Here is an 18,131-nt window from a genome sequence, read left to right as displayed (position 1 = left end):
TCTTGCAATGCTGGCTTGGTGGTAATAAATTCCTTTAGCTTATTTTATTTTTTTTTGGAAAGCTCTTTATCTCTCCATCAACTTTAAATGTTAGCCTTGCTGAATAAAGCAATCTAGGTTGTAGGCCTTTGTTTTCCATCACTTTGAATATCTCCTGCCACTCCCTCCTGGCCTTCAATGTTTCTGTAGAAAAGTCATTTGATAGTCTTATGGGAGTTCCCTTGTATGTAACTCTCTGTCTTTCTCTTGCTGCTTTTAGGATTCTCTCTTTGTCTTTAAGCTTTGCCATTTTAATTATAATGTGTCTTGGTGTGGACCTGTTTGTGTTTATCCTGGGTGGAACTCTCTGCACTTCCTGGGCTTGTATGTTGGTTTCCTTCATCAGGTTAGGGAAGTTTTCGGACATTATTATTTCAAATATGTTCTCAATCCCTTGCTTCCTCTCTTCACCTTCTGGTATTCTTATGACGCGCATATTGTTGCGCTTGATGTTATCCCAGAGGTCTCTTAAACCATCCTCATTGTTTTTTATTCTTTTTTCTTTCTGTTGTTCCGTTTGGGTGATCTCTGCTACCTTGTCTTCTAAGTCGCTGATTCGATCCTCTGCTTCATCTAACCTGCTGGTAATTCCTTCAAGTGAGTTCTTAATTTCAGTAGTAGTGTTCTTTAGTTCTAACTGGTTGTTCGTTACGATTTCTACATCCTTCTTTATGTCGTCTCTAAGCTCCTTAAACATTCTTATCACCAGTGTTCTGAACTCTGTGTCTGAAAGGTTGGTTACCTCTGCTTCATTTGGTTCCGGGTGTGGAGGTTTCTTCTGTTCTTTTATTTGGGACGTGTATCTTTGTTTCCCCATTCTGGCTGACTCTCTGTGTTTGCTTTGATGTATTAGGTAGATCCCCTAGAGTTCTTAGTTCTTGCTAGGTTATCTTATGTAGTATGTGTCCTTTATTTGACTTGCACTACTTCGTTCTTCTCCTCTGCGTGTGCTCCAAAGGTGACTCTTGTGTTGTATATATTGTCCTGTTCAAGAAGATCTTTAATTGCTTTTTGCTTGTGAGTAGGTGGGGTCAGCTCCCAGGCTGACTCGTTGTGAGACTTGGCTCTGCCCACCACAGGGCGTTCTGCTGCATGAGGGTTGACCACTTAAATGTGTCTGCAGAGAATTCCCTCTGGGTGTGTGACTTGTAGGTCAAACCCGGTGCTACTCTGGTTTGGTTTGGAGATGGCCTCTGGATATGTTGAATCTTGTGCCTCTTTAGCTGAGTCCTGGTAGGGCAATTTCAGAACAAAGCAATTAACCAAGCACAACAACAACAACAACAAAGAAAAAAATCAAATACATTCACATGTAAAAACACCCGATAACCACCACTTGACACAGGTAAAGATATCAAAGACATAAAGACAAAACACAACAAAACAAAACAAAGCAAAACAAAAAGCAGTGCCAGTCTTGGCTTAAGCCCACCAAGTAATGTCCAGGTTGTCCTCTGCTGTACCAAAGAGCCCCCTGCTTATTGCGCAAGCAGAGCCGGTCACCTGGTGCCCAAAGTGACTTTGGGACTGTAGATTTAAATGCGTGGGCCTGAGGGGTCTGGATGATAGTTTTTACAAAGCCAGTGCAGTTTCTGCCCTTGCCTGCACGTATGCGCACTGAAAGTAGCACCACCAGCCCCATGTGCAGTACTCCTGAGTCTTAGGGCACTTCTTCAGTGTGTGTGTGTATGGGGTGGGCGGTTTGGGCGGGAGATTTCTGAGCTGTTGAAAGCCCAGAGCTGTGTCTGCCGCTTACTGCTGATTCCTGGGAGTGTCTCTGCAATTGCACTTGCCCCGCCCTAGGCAGGCCAGAAAGGGTGGGGCTCGTGATGGAGAGGTCTTCTCTCTCCCAGCCCATCCACATCACTCTCTTCCCGCAGGCCAGAAAAGGTGGTGGCTCGGGGTGGAGGAGTCTCTTCTCTCCTAGCCCAGCCAAAATCACACTCTTCCCAGCCTCTTCCCTGGGTCAGGGCTGCCTGTCAGGCTTCCCAGAGCCTGAGCACTACTACGGCTCCTCTGTTATCTGACACTACTCCTCAGTTCAGGGGCCAGTTTAAGTCTTTGGAAGGGCGAGGGTAGGATTGGAAGAGCGGGGCGGGGGAGGGGCCCAGGTATGGAGTCTGTGTTCTTTGTCCACCCTAAGGCCCACTGGCCACCCTCCCGGCGGGAAAAATCAGCCGTGGGACGCAGGGAAAGAGCCCACCTCCTGGTTTTTGTGTTCTCTGTTCCGCCCTGGGATCCCGTGCATATTTGGCACTGCAGGTGCCACCTCGGTTTTCGCTGCCGCAGCCGCCGCCGCCGGAGCTGCCGCTGCCAGCCGGGACTCCGCCGTGGGCCCCACGTGTTTTCACTCCGCTCCCTTCCTTCCTTCCCCTGCTCACCCAATTAGTGCACCTTCAAGTAATCCTTCCATGAGTCTCTTAGCTGTTCTGCGTGATGAGCAAAGAGTTCTTTGATGGGTTATAGGCCCCGTTTGTAATAAGATCTGGAGGAGAACTCAGAAAGTGCGCCCCGCTGCCGCCATTCCTATGACATCATCCCTTTTTTAAAGGTTTTTAATTTAATTTTTTTTTTAATTGGGGAACAGTGTGTTTCCCCAGGGCCCATCAGCTCCAAGTCACTGTCCTTCAGTCTAGTTGTGGAAGGCGCAGCTCACTGGCCCAGGTGGGAATCAAACCGGCAACCCTGTTGTTCAGAGCTCACCCTCTAATCAACTGAGCCAGCTGGTGGCCCTGCACCCCCAGTTCTAACAGCAAAACCAAGGGGATTCCACTGGATCTGCAATAGACAAAACTTCTTCAGATTAGGAAATTCCTTGTAGAAAAAATTGAAGTTTTTAGAATAAATGAATGAAAGGAATACACTTGTTCAAGCATTTTCTCTGAAGCAGCCTGTGAGAAAAAGCAACAATGAAAACATCTGAGTCCTCCCAATGCCCAGTGCAAGCTCCTTGGTCCACTGCCCTTCATTTACACGTGCCTCGTACTTGAAATACTTCTTTAGTGTTTTTCTTACTTAACCCCCAAAAAAGGTTCCTCTTTTATAATTTGTTATGCATAGTACATTGTATTTTGTCACCATTCTATCCACTATACACCCAACTCGATATCAGTATCTAGTAGAATGACTGAAGACTTTAATTCCAGCGAATAATGAGGAAACAAATGTATGGTTTGCGAATTTGCGGTAAGACATAAGAGAGAAATAAAGTCACATACGTCAAAAAATCATCTGGGCAGCAAGTCTTGGTTCTCAAGCCCAAAGGAACAGAGGCCTGATTGCTGGTGAGAAGCTTGGAAGCCAGGGTGCCCGAGAGCTCCCTGTGACACCGCAGAGATTCATGCTTTTGAGACTTGTAATGAGTCTCACATTTATGACACCTTAAAGACTAGACTGTGAGGTTTCCCATTTCTTTCATTTGCTAAAGCAGATTGTATAATACCCATTTTATGGATGAGAAATTAATGGAACAAAACATGACCTGGCTTCCATTCTTCCTTGAAGTTTGTTAGTGGTACTCAGGATGAAAATCATGTCTTTTGAAAATATGGTTTTGTTGTGATTTTCTCTAGACCAGTGTGTTTCAAATAATTTGGCTGGGACTTATAATAAAAAGTACACTTCATACATAACCCAATAAAGATATACACCTAAAAAAAAAACTGAAAAAGAAAGAAGAGAGAGTTTCATGAAACAAATTTTAGCCTTTCTTTCTACTTTATTTCTCTCTCTCTTTTTTCTTTTTGTTGCTATTCTAGTCACTTAGTTTACTCTTTTTCTTTAGAACCAAAAATGCTAGTTTCCCAACCTTCTAATGGGTCAAGATATGCAGATTTAAAAAAACACTGCATTAAATTTTAGGTACTCATTTGCCCTTTTTGTAGTAATTTTGTTCTACTATGGAGTTTTAGAAATATAAAGCAATGAGGATTATTAGTTAAGTTTCCCAGGAGACCTTTCTAGAGAATCACTGTCTTTTCTCTGATTATAGATTCTTACTACTATTTGGACTAACACTCCACCCCTCCCTCACTCTGGCTACCCTTCCTTTTTAAAACAATAATTATTTATTTTTTATCTTATTTTTCTTTTGTAACATCTTTCTTGAAAATAATTAAGCATTTGTCAATTCTGTATCTCCTCTAATATGTATTTGTTTTTGCTATTAAAAGTTTTGTTTTGTTTAAAGTTGAAATGTTTATGTCTGTTGACATTTCTATGTACTTGCAATCACAGTATCTGACAGCAACTAAAAATGACAGTATTATGTCCCTAGCTCTGAGCCCTTATGACTCCAGATACAGAAATACATCTCTAGAAAGCTGAACTTGCTAAAGAACATAGTCATTATTTCAATAACAACAATAATTCTTATTGCATGATTCAATCCAATTATACAAATATTCTTTATAATAACTGTAAAACAGTTATTTTATAATTTAGAAAAAAACAAATTTTCAGTAGGATGAGGCTTCTGTTGAACAGTTTTGTTTCTTTTTTGTTGTTGTTTTTGGAGGGGAGGGGTTATAGATGTATTTTTTGATGTGCTGACAGCTGTAAACGTGTGCTGTCTGAGAAGATGGGTACAAGCCTCAAGTGGCTACTGGGCATTTACAATGCAGTGAGCATGACTGAAGGACTAAATTTCAAATTTTATTTAATTACAATTAACTTACGTTTAAATCTAAAAATAAATATCTATCTACCTCATGGAAATTTTTAAGCATGTTTAGAACAACTTGAGTATGTGAATCTAATTTTTATAAAATCTAAACACAGATCAAGTATTTCCAATGGGAATAATGGCATTTGAATTCAGATATGCTGAAAGTGTGGAATTCACCTTAGATTTCAAAGACTTAAAACAAAAATAGAATGTAAAATCTATGATTAATAAATCTTTAGTTGATTTCATGTTGAAATGATGTTATTTTTCATGTGTTGAATTAAATGAGGTATATAATTAACATTAATGTTACAGTTTCTTTTTACTTTTTTAATGTGGCTACAGGCAAACTTAAAATTACACGTATGGCTCACGTGATACATATCAATTGGATGGCGCTTCTATAGACCTTTTCCCCCTTTCCCAGTAAGCACACATGCCTATATGAATGACAAAAGATTATATATAAATTCAGGATTAATGGATAATTTAACTCCTAACCATAAGTTTCTGTCCAGTCATCCAAAGTAAAAGGTTCATGTTTCATGATATCTCCATTGTACAGAAGTGGAAACTGGATCTCTGGGAAGTTCAGTGACTTGCTATATATCAGCAACTAAGTACCAAATCTGGAATAAACCCAGGATTATTGCTTCCATTAATTCATCTTACCTACATGTACCCATTATTATCAATTTTTCAAGTGATTTTTCGATGAGAAACATTATATATATATAATATATATACCAGATTCAATAAAACCTAAAAATGTTGTGAGGACTTTGAAAATGGTTATCTATATATGAAATACATCATTAAAAAGGCCACAATCAGTAAATTTTAAATATGTAGAAGTGAAATGAGAACATATTTTACTTACCAAAAGATAGCATGTTTCCTATCCATAATCATTAATTTGTTCTATATATAACAAGGCTAGTACTAATCGTGGCTACCCTATACCTGATACTGACTCTATGTTAGGCATTTTCCCTAATGTTTCAAATATATTATCTCATCTAATCCTCAAAACAATCACTCAGTAATAGTGCTATCTAATCACTCAATAATAATTTTACTAGGACATTCAAATTTTCCGAATAATGCATAAATAAAAAACCTCCTGTCACTAAATGAAGTTGTCCAGATCACATAACAAAGAAGGGAAAAGCCAAACTTTAACCTAGGTCTGACTCTTAATCCTGGCTAAGTGTACTATGTATTATGTCATTAAAATATCTCTAGACTTTCAGGTTGTTTTCTGTGTCCGTGTCCTTCACCTAGTTTTCAAACCAGTAGGGAAAAAATATTGCAAAGGCAACACAATGGAACAAAGTTTTGGTTTGTTTCCTTTGTTGATTTGTTTTTCTTTTTTTCAAAAAATGGTGTGGGAACAAGTGGACATCCACATGAAAAAAAATTTTAAATGAATCAGCACCAAAACCTTATACCTTTCACAAAAAAAAAAATTAACTGAAAATGGATCACAGACCTAAATGGGAAGAAAACCTGTGACACTCCCAGAGGACAGGCACCTCCTCACCTCTCCTCTCGCCAGCAGAAGCTGGGGGACCAGAGCGTGAAGTAGGCACTATGTTCCAACACAAGCTGACAGCCCTAGACTACCACAACCCTGCTGGCTTCGACTACAAAGATGAAACAGAATTTAGAAACATTATTGTTTGGCTTGAAGACTAGAAAATCAGATGCTACAAAATTGAAGACAGAAATAATTTAAGAAACATCCACAGCAGTGACTGGCCCAAGTTTTTTGAAAATTATCTCAGAAATATTTGTTGTGCTTTCAAGATTCAAGATCGACAAGAAGCAATTGACTGGCTTCTTGGTTTAGCTGTTAGACTTGAATGTGGAGATAATGATGAAAAATACAAGGACTTGGTACCTGATAATACAAAAACTGCTGACAATGCAGCTAAAACTGCAGAACCATTGATCAGTTTGGATGCAAATAATCCTGATTTTAAGGCTGGTGTAATGGCTTTGGCTAACCTTCTTCAGATTCAGCGCCATGATGATTACCTGGTAATCTTAAGGCAATTCACATTTTGGTTCAGGAGCACCTGACACAGGATGCAGTTGTTAAAACAAGTCAAACAAAAGAGGGCTTTCCTGTTGCTTTACAGAAGCATATTCTTAGTTTTGACACAGGAGATGCAGTTCTTAATGAAGCTTCTCAATTTCTGTGATTGCTGTATATGGAATTGCTCAGAGAGCTGCAGACAAAAATTAATGAAGCCATAGTAGCTGTTGAGGCAATTATTGCTGATCCAAAGACAGACCACAGACTGGCAAAAGTTGGAAAATGAACATTTTAGAATTTCAGCCTGTCACCTACTTATTACAATTGGGAACCATGCACGCTTTGGCATGTATTTGAAAATCAAATGTCACATTTTTGAGGGAAGAATCCCAGAAAATTGACTATGTTCCAGAGATTTATCATCATTGCTTTTTCTTTAATAAAGTTTGGGAAAGTGAAAAAAAAAAAAAAAAGAAAAACTCCCAGAGGATAACATAGAAAAAATTTTAGGTGACTCGAGTTTGGTGATAACTTTTTAGATACAACACCAAACACATGATCCATGAAAGAAATAATTGAAAAGCTGGACTTCCTTAAAATTAAAAACTTCTGCTTTGCAAAAGACACTGTCAAGAGTATGAGAAGATAAACCACACAATAGGAGAATATATAGGGGGTGGGGTGGGGCAAAAAATGTATACAAGTGGACACTTTGGTCAAGCAGTAGTTTGCCATACTCAGAAGTATCTGGACACTGATGGTAAGCACTCTGAGCAACTCTTGTAATTGCAGAAGTCAAACGTGACTTGTATTCATCTTTTGTTATCGGTATATATTGAGTATTACAATTTTAATAGAATTTCCCTTTCTTAAAATGTGTATACATTTTTTTGGCATCCTTTGTAATTACAAATGACCTGTGATAAAGGACTGTTGTCTAAAATATACAAAGAACTTTAAAAGCTCAACAATAAGAAAGTGAACAACCAAATTTAAAAATGAGCCTAATTTTTAACAAAGTTGTTTGGCTTTTTTTGCTGTTGCGTTATATGAGTTCTTTACATATTTTGGATATAAAGCCTTTATTGGAAGTACCACTTGCTCTTCTAAAGAAAATGAAAACACTAATTTGAAAAGATGTATGTACCCCTATATTCACCTATATTAATTGCAGCATTATTTACAATAGCTAAGATGTGGAAACAATTTTAGTGTTAATCAACAGATGAATGGATAAAGAATATATATATATATATATATATATATATATATATATATATATATATTTCTCAGCCATAAAAAGATGAAATATTGCCATTTACAATAACATGGATGGATCTTGATAGTATTACATTAAGTAAAATAAGTCATATGGAAAGGACAAAAAGTGTGATCTCATTCATATGTGGAATATAAAATAAAAAAGTAACAAACTATAAAACAAAACAAAAACAAACTTATAGACACAGACAACAGAATGGTGGTTATCAGAGGGGAAGGGGGTGGGGGAAGGGTAAAATGGGTAAATGGAGTCAAATATATGATAACAGAAGAAAACTAGACTTTTGACGGTGAGCGCACAATAGAGTGCAGCGGTATTGAATAATAATAGTACACCTGAAATTTATATCATGTTATTAACCATTGCTACCTCAATTAAAAAATAATTAATTTTAAAAATGAGCCTAAGTAGAGATCCAAGATGGTGGAGTCGATAGACACTATGTGTACTTTCTTTCATGAACACATTAAAATTACAACTAAATTATAGAACAATCAACCTGAAGAACCATCTGAAGTCTAGCTGAGCAGAAGTTTTATAACTAAGGATATAAGAAGAAGCCATGTCAAACTAGTAGGAAGGGCAGAGACACGAAACAGGCCAGCCCCACACCTGTATGGGGCAGTTGAGAATCAGGAGGGATATCTTAGCCATGGAGGTTATCCCTGGAGGAGCAAGGGACCCCACCCCACAGCAGGCTCCCCAGCCCAAAGTACTGGTGCTGGAAAGAGAAGTCCTACAACATCTGTCTGTGAAAAACAGTGGAGATTCTGATCACCTGCCTGGGAAAGAAAGCTGAGGGAAACTCAGACATCTTCTCAAAGAAACTGTACATAGACCCACTCACTCACAAGCCATTATCCTGGGATCCAGTGGAAGGATGGTGACTCAGGGGGCATCAGAGGAAGACAGTGGGCAGACTGAGGTGTGTGGCTTTGAAGATTTGAAGATTGTAAGGGCTAGAAGATTGTCACCATTTTCCCTGTGTGAGGTCTCTCTCCCCTGCAGCAGGCAGGCAGGCACCATCATTCCTGTGTTGAGCCCACCCCCACAGGCCAAATCTGAATCTGATTGGTTTGGTGAGCTCTGCTGCTCTGCCCTACTGGCTCCCTGCTCTGCCAACTCCCCCAATGCCAGAGGCACTTTCTCAGCCAGTAGCCAGCCACACTTGCATTGCACTTTTTCTTGAAAAACTATCTGGGTCCACAAGCTCCAGGCAAGCAGTGCGACTGGCTTCAATGTGCTATGAGACTTTTGTTGAGTAGCTCCAGGCTCAGCATTGGGACCACACCAAATTCACATTAACCTGGTGATGACAACACTAACCACTCTAGTGATTCCCTGGACCCTGCCTCACCCAACTTGCATAACAAACAACGCTTTATCAGTGGCTGGACCTTAAGGAAGCTGGCAGGGTGCAGCAGGCCTTAGGGTATCCTGGCTTTTTGCAGAGCTAATCCAGGCCTGGTACTGGTGGCAGCCATCCTTGGTTCACAGTGTGGCCTCTCCCACATTCCTCCAACTTTAGCATAGGCAGCAAACAACTGTGGATCATTTTGTAGCTCCTACCAGGTAGTATTTGGCTAGTTACAAGCAGTGGGTGAACTGGACATGCACTGGAGCCCCTCCCAAAAGGCCCCAGAACCAATAAACATGGAGGTTGGCTTCAGACCACAGCAGAGCCCCACCCAATTAGCTCCACAACTGGCACACCCAAAGGTTAGTCTCAACAGGCACCAGAGCCCACTGGGGTTAATTCCAATCAGCCTCAGGGTCAAACTCAACCACTGACATGCCAATAGCAGTCAAGGTTCAACTATAACAGGAGGGCACATACAACCCACACAAGGGACACTACTGGAACACATGGAGCAAGTGACCAGGGAGACTGTGTCAGTGCCCCACAGGGCATCTACTACATAAGGCCACCTGGCCAAGACTGGGAGATATAGCAGATCTACCTAATACACAGAAACAAACACAGAGAGGCAACCAAATTGAGGAAAGAAGGAAATACATCCCAAATGAAAGAATGGGAGAAAGCTCCAGAAAAAATAACCAACATAATAGAGACAAGCAACCTACCAGAGATAGAGCTCAAAACAATGGTTTGGATGCTCAAGGAATTTAGTGAGTCACTGCAATGGAGAGATAGCAAGCATAAGAAATGACATAAAAACCATAAAAAGGAACCAGTCAGAAGTGAAGAATATAAGCTGAAATGAAGAATGCACTAGAAGGAATTGCCAGCATATTAGATGAAGCAGTGGATCAAATCAGTAATTTGGAGTTCAAGGTAGCAGAAAACACCCAATTGGAACAACAAAAAGGAAAAAGCAAATCCAAAAAAAACGAGGATAGTTTAAGGGACCTCTGAGACAACATCAAGCATAGCAACATTTGCACCATAGGGGTACCAGACAGAGATGAGACTGAGAGCATATTTGAAGAAATAATGACTGAAAACTTCCCTAAATTGGCGACGGAAATAGACGTACAATTCCAAAAATCGCAGAGTGTACCAAACATCATGAACCCAAGCAGGCCCAAACTAAGATACATTATAATTAAAATGCCAAAGGTTAAAGACAGAGAAAATCCTAAAAGCACCAAGAAAAAGGCAACTAGTAACTTATATGGGAATTCCGATAAGATTGACAGCTGATTTCTCAACAGGTCAGAAACTTTGCAGGTCAGAAGGGATTGGCATTAAATATTCAAAGTGATCAACAACCAAGACTACTTTACTCAGCAAGGCTATCATTTAAAATTAAAGGAGAGATAAATAGCTTCTCAGACAAGAAAAAGCTAATGGAATTCATCACCACCAAACCAAAATTACAAGGAATGTTAGAAGGACTTCTTTAAGATGAAAAAAAAGAATTGAAAACATGTATAACAATATGGCAATAACTACATATCTATCAACAATTACTATCAATGTAAATGGATTAAATGCTCCAATTAAAAATATAGGGTGGTTGAAAGGATAAGAAAACAAAACCCTTACATATGTGGCCTATAAGAGACTTACTTCAGATTGAAAGACACAACTGAAAGTAAACAGATGGAAAAAGTTATTTTATGAAAATGGAAATGGAAAAAAAATGGAGTAGCAATACTATGGAAAAAAAAATGGAGTAGCAATACTTTATACCAGACAATATAGACTTTAAAACAAAGGCTGCAACACGAGACAAAGAAGGACCTATTAATCCCATTTCTGGGTATTTATCCTAAGCAATCCAAAACACTACTTCCAGGGGACATGTGCATCCATATGTTCATTGCAGCTTTGTTTACAATGGCCATGGTGTGGATGCAGCCTGGGTGTACATCGATGGATAACAAATAAAAAGGGGGTGGTACATATATACAATGGAATATTGCTCAGCCATGGATGGAAATAAGTTCTTGCCATCTGCATCAGCATAGATGGACCTGGAGGGTATTGTGCTGAGTGGAATATGTCAGACAGAAAGACAGATGCAATGTGATTTCGCTTATATGTGGAATCTAAAGAACAAAATAAATAAACAAAACAAACTGATAGATACAGAAAACATTTTTATGGGTGCTAGATGGAAGGGCGTTCAAAAAAGGAGAAGGGATAAAGAAGTATAAATTGGTTATTACACAGTAGTCATGGGGATATAGGTATAGCATAAGGAATACAGTAAATAATATTATAATAACTATGTATGGTGTCAGAGGGGCAATAGATTTGTTGGGTTGATAGAGAGGAGGGAGTTGGGGGACAGGGTGAAAAACGTGAAGGGAATAAAAGGTACAAACTGATAGTTACAAAATACCATGAGGATGTAAATTAAAGGATAGGGAATATAGCCAATGATATGGCAGTAACTATATGTAGTGTTAGGTGGGTACTAGACTAGTCAGAGGGATCACTTCTTAAATTATATAAATGTATAACCACTATGCTGTACTCCTGAAATTAATATAAAATAATATTTGTCCACTCTAATTGAAAAATTAAAAAAGTGGGGGGAGGTGAATGGTAATAAAAGGTCTAAATTTCTCGGTATAAAACAAATAAGTCAATGGCATCATAAAAATGATGGCATAAAGTGAGCCTCTTGAACACTTCCCTGGAATTTACAACAAATTGAGCAACTATATCTCCACAAAGGACTCCCTGTGCAGCAGACAGGCAAGATTAAGAGGCGCACAATTGAAATCATCTAAAGATGGGCAAATTGCAAGACGGGGAGGAGTGAATGGAGAAGTGCAGAGACAGGATACAGACCTAGCTCAGTGCTCCAAGGTCACTGAATTCTGGAACTACCACAGCTGCAGGAGAGGGAAGAACTCTGACTTCTAGGACTCCACTTATGGCCCACAGGACTGAGGGACAGCATATAACATGGCTGAACCCAATTCTCACTGCAGAGACCTTGAAGCAAAGACGGAGGGAAGAAGGCTGAAAATGGTGGTTTAAGCCCTTACTGCAGAGCAGAGCATGGAAGCCTTAGGCACTGAGGCTGCCTTTCCTCTCCCCACCCTGCCCCCACCTGCCAAGTGCTAGAAGCGGAACGGTAGAAGTGTCAGATCAAAAAAAAACAGAATATTTGCAGTTTAGAGAACTGTGGTCCACAGACACAGACTTGCAGCCCAACTAGTTCTAGCAAAGGGGAAGGAGCCCTGGAATCACAGCTGGCTGTGGTGGTGGTAGCCGCCATTGCTCTGGGTCACCTCTCACAACCCACCCAATCCCTGTCCTCACTAATCTGGATGGATTCCTGCAGGACTAAACAGAGCTGCTGAAACACATGGGCTCTGAATCTGGTGCAGGAAGAGCTTTGGAACTTCAGAAGCTCTCCACATCCCCCCCACAGAGGTGAACCGAGGTGAACTGTTCACAGAGGAGAAGCCCGCCTTCCAGGGAATCCCCCCCGTTGTATGAGAAGCTGGAATAGTACAGAGAAAATATAACACTACAGTGTGAGAGAGAATAAAAGACTACAGTCAGAGACAAAATAAAACATTCTACCAACACCTATTCAAAAACAAAAGAAATACCAACCTGTTGCAGAACCCGCACCGTAGATGTGTAGAAAGAGAAATAATAAATCATTAATAGCCATGAATAATCAAGGAAACAAGACAGCTCAGAAGGGAAATGAAGTCTCCAGAAAATGAAATTAAAGATATGGAAATATGTGACATAAAGGACAGAGATTTCAAGATTGCAGTTCTTAAAAAACTAAACAAGATGCAAGAAAATACAGACAGGCACTTTAATGAACTCAGAAACACAATCAAAGAACAAGATGAACATTTTACCAAAGAGATTGAAATTTAAAAAAAAGAACAAAATAGAATTTCTGGAGATTAAGGACTCAGTAAAAGAAATGAAGAATGAAATAGCCAGCTTAAGTAGTAGAGTTGACCAGATGGAGGAAAGAATCAGAGACATCGAAAATAGAAAAGTGGAAATGACATGGATGGAAGAAGAAAGAGACTTGAGATTTAAAACAAATGAAAGAACCCTACAAGAACTTTCGGACTCCATCAGAAAGAGCAATATAAGAATAATGGGCATACCAGAAGGAGAAGAAAGAAGAAGGGATCAGTGAGTATATTTAAACAAAGAGTTGACAAGAACTTCACAAACTTGTAGAAAGAACTGGATTCTCGAATCCAAGAAGCAAATAGAACACCTAATTACCTCAACCCCAACAGGCCTTCTCCAAGGCACACTGTACTGAAGCTGTCAAAAATTAACGACAAAGAAAGAATCCTCAAGGCAGCCAAGGAAAGGAGACTGGTAACCTACAAAGGAAAGCCCATTAGATTATCACCCGATTTTTCAGCAGAAACTCTGCAAGCCAGGAGGGAGTCGAATCAAATATTTAAACTCATAATTGAAAAAGAGAATTTATGACCCAAGAGATATATCTCGCAAAGATATCCTTTAGATATGAAGGAGGAATAAAGACCTTTCCAGACACACAGAAGCTGAGGGAATTTTCTAATACATGACCTGCACTACAAGAAATACTAAAGGAGGCTATTCGACCACCATCAACAGGGACAATTTGTGGCAACCAAAACATAAAAAGGGGGAGAGTAAAGGCCTGAACCGGAATATGGGAATGGAGAAAGTAAGCGTGCTGAAGAAAATGGAATACTCTAAATATCAAACTTTCTTGTACATGAACTTAAGGGTAACCACTCAAAAAAAAAAAAAAATCCAGAACTGAAATATATACTGTAATAAAAGAAGAAACAGATGGAAACATCATAGAATACCACCACACAGAAGTAATAGACAACAACAAATAGGAAACAATGGAGACACAGCCTTACCAGAAACCTAAAGATAGAATGACAGGAAATCCTCAAATATCAATAATCACCTTAAATGTAAATGGACTGAACTCACCAACAAAAAGGCACAGAATAGCAGATTGGATCAAAAAACTAAACCCAACCATAGGCTGTCTCCAAGAGACACATCTCAGCTACAAGGACAAGCATAGACTCAAAGTGAAAGGGTGGAAATTGACACTCCAAGCAAATGGCATCCAGAGAAACGCAGGTGTATTCATAATGACAACAAATGAAACAGATGTAAGTATAAAAATGTAACAGGAGACAAAGATGGGTATTTCATAATGGTAAAGAGGACTAAACAGCAAGAAGACATAACAGTCATCAATATTTATGCCCCAATCACATAACACCAAAATACACCAAGCAACTACTAACAGAACTTAAGGGAGAAATTGACTAAACACAATTATAGTAGGGGACTTAAATAAATCATTGACAGCTACGATACATCATTCAAACAGAAAATAAATAAAGAAATAGCATCCCTACATGACACATTAGATGTAATGCACATAATTGGGAATTACAGAGAACTTCATCCTAGAACATCAGAGTATACATTTTTTTCTAGTGTACATGGAACATTATAAAGGATAGACCATATATTGGGACAAAAAATTAGCCTCAGAAAATTTAAGAAGATTGAAATCATACCAGGCATATTCTCTGATCAAAAGGCTTTGAAATTGGGTATCAATTAAAAAAAAAAAAAAAGCAGGAAGAACCACAAATATGTAGAGATTAAACAACATACTTTTAAAGAATGACTGGGTCAAAGAAGAAAAAAGAGGAAAGATCAAAGATACATAGAAACAAATGAGAATGAAAAAAACATCCTACAAAAAGTTTTGGAGTGCAGTGAAAGCAGTTTTAAGAGGGAAATTTATATAATTACCTACCTATCTCAAGAAAAAAGAAAAACCCAAGATAAATAACCTCACGTTACACCATAAAAAGCAAGAAAAAAAAGGACACATGAAACGCAAGGTCAACAGAAGGAAGGAAATAAAAAATCAGAGTAGAACTAAATGAAATACAGAACAAAAGGACAATAGAAAAAAACTAATGTGACAAAGAGCTGGTTCTTTGAAAAGATTAATAAAATTGACAAACCATTGTTTAGACTAACCAATAAAAAAAGACACAAATAAACAAAATCAGAAATGAAAGAGGGGAACTTATCATGGATGCACCAGAAATACAAAGGACCATCCAAGAATACTATGAAGGACTACATGCCACCAAATTCTATAACCTAGAAGAAATGGAAAAGTTCTTGAAACATATAGCCTTCCTAGGCTGAACCATGAAGAACTGGAGAATCTAAACAGACCGATCACCAGTAAAGAAATTGAATCAGTCATTCAAAACCTACCCAAAAGCAAATGTCCGGGACCAGATGGCTTTACTAGTGAATTCTACCAAACCTTCAAAGAGAATCTAATACCTGTCCTACTCAAACTTTTCCAAAAAACTGAAGAAGAGACAATACTCCCTATCTCATTTTGTGAGGCCAACATTACCCTGATACCAAAACCTGGTAAGGACAACACAAAAAAGAAAATTACAGACCAATATCTATGATGAATACAGATGCAAAAATCCTAAACAAAATTCTAGCAAACCGAATGCAACAATGCATTAAAAAGATTATTCATCACGACCAAGTGGCGTTCATCCCCGGAGCAAAAGGATGGTTCAACATCCGCAAATCCATCAATGTGATACATCACATAAACAAAATAAAGGACAAAAATCATATGATTATATCAAAAGATGCAGAAAAAGCATTTGACAAAATACAACATCCATTTATGATTAAGACACTTAATAAAATAGGTATAGAAGGAAAATACCTTAACATAATAAAGGCCATATATGACAAACCCTCAGCTAATCTCATAATTAACAGTGAAAACCTGAATTCCTTTGCTCTACGTTCAAGAACATGACAGGGCTGGTCCTTTTCAGCATAGTGTTGTAAGTCCTCTCCTGAGCAATCAGGCAAGACAAAGAAATAAAAGGCAACCAAACTGAGAATGAAGAAGTTAAATTGTCACTCTTTGCAGATGACATGATGCTATATATAGAAAACCCTAAAGACTCCACCAAAAAGCTATCAGAAACAATATACGAATACAGTAAAGTTGCCTGCTACAAAACCAATGTACAAAAGTCCATTGCATTCTTATATACTAAAAATGAAATCTCAGAAAAAGAAATTTAAAAAAAAAATTCCTTTTGCAATTGCAACAAAAAGAATAAAATACCTAGGAATAAACATAACCAAGGATGTGAAAGACCTATATGCTGAAAACTATAAGACATTTTTAAAAGAAATTGAAGAAGACACAAAGAAATGGAAAGACATTCCATGTTCATGGATTGGAAGAATCAACAGTTAAAATGGCAGTATTCTCTAGGTCCATCCGTGTTGTTGCAAATGGTAACATCTCTTTCTTTTTACGGCTGCGTAATACTCTATTGTATAAATGTACCACAGTTTCTTAATCCAGTCATCTACCGATGGGCATTTTGATTGTTTCCATGTCTTAGCTATTGTGTATAGTGCTGCAATAAACATAGGAGTGCATAAAGACTTAAGTGAAATAAGTCAGACAGAGAAAGATAAGTACCATATGATCTCACTTATATGCAGAATCTAAAGAAAAGAATAAGTGAATGAACTAATCAGAAACAGTTTTGGAGACAAAGAGGAAAAACTGAGGGTTGCTAGATGGGCGGGGGGGGTGGGGGTAAGGGGGAAGGTGAGGGGATTAGAAAACAATCAGTAACCACAAGATGGCCACGGGGTTTGAAAATTAATCTGGGGAACGTAATTTAGTGGTTACCAGAGGGTAAGGGGAGAGGGAGGTGGGAGATAAGGGTAAGGGGGATCAAATATATGGTGATGGAAGGAGAACTGACTCTGGGTGGTGAACACACAATGTAATTTATAGATGATGTGATACAGAATTGCACACCTGAAATCTATGTAATTTTACTAACAATTGTCACCCCAATAAATTAAAAAAAACAAATAAGTAAAAAAAAAAAAGGAAGTATTACCCAAAGCAATATGCAGATTTAATGAAACCCCTCACAATCCCAATGGCATTTTTCAAAGAAATAGAACAAAAAATCATCAGATTTGTTTGGAACCACAAAAGACCCCAAACAGCCAAAGCAATTCTAAGAAAAAAGAACAATGCCGGAGGTATCACACTCCCTAACTTTAGCTTGCACTACAAGGCAACAATAATCAAAACAGCATGGTATTGGCAGAAAAACAGACATACAGACAAACGGAATAGAATTGAGAACCCAGAAATAAACCCACATAAACATAGACAGAAAATTTTTGACAAAGAAGGCAAAAACATGCAATGGAGAAAATATAGCCTCTTCAATAAATGGTGCTGGGAGAATTGGAAAGCCATGTGCAAAATAATGAAACTGGACTGCTATCTGTCACCATGTAACAAAATTAATTCAAAATGGATCAAAGACCTAAGCATAAGACCTGAAACAATAAACTGCATAGAAGAAAACATAGGTACTAAACTTATGGACCTTGAGTTCAAAGAGCATTTTATGAATTTGACTCCAAAGGCAAGGGAAATAAAAGCTAAAATAAATGAATGGGATTATATGAAAGCTAAAATAAATGAATGGGATAATATGAAACTTCTGCACAGCAAAAGAAACCATCGACAAAATAAAGAGGCAACCAACCTAATGGGAGA

At 38.4% G+C, this 18,131-nt stretch overlaps 1 pseudogene; it reads left to right on the top strand.

Moving 5' to 3' along the window:
• Positions 1–6,298: 6,298 nt before the first annotated feature.
• LOC117021050 (RNA transcription, translation and transport factor protein-like) lies at positions 6,299–7,032 on the top strand (annotated as a pseudogene).
• The last annotated feature ends 11,099 nt before the right edge of the window (positions 7,033–18,131 follow it).

The sequence above is a fragment of the Rhinolophus ferrumequinum genome, chromosome 4 (genome assembly GCF_004115265.2).
Source record: "Rhinolophus ferrumequinum isolate MPI-CBG mRhiFer1 chromosome 4, mRhiFer1_v1.p, whole genome shotgun sequence".
NCBI lineage: Eukaryota > Metazoa > Chordata > Mammalia > Chiroptera > Rhinolophidae > Rhinolophus > Rhinolophus ferrumequinum.
The sequence above is the reverse complement of the archived record's forward strand: the minus strand, read 5'-3'. Positions and strand labels throughout refer to the sequence as shown.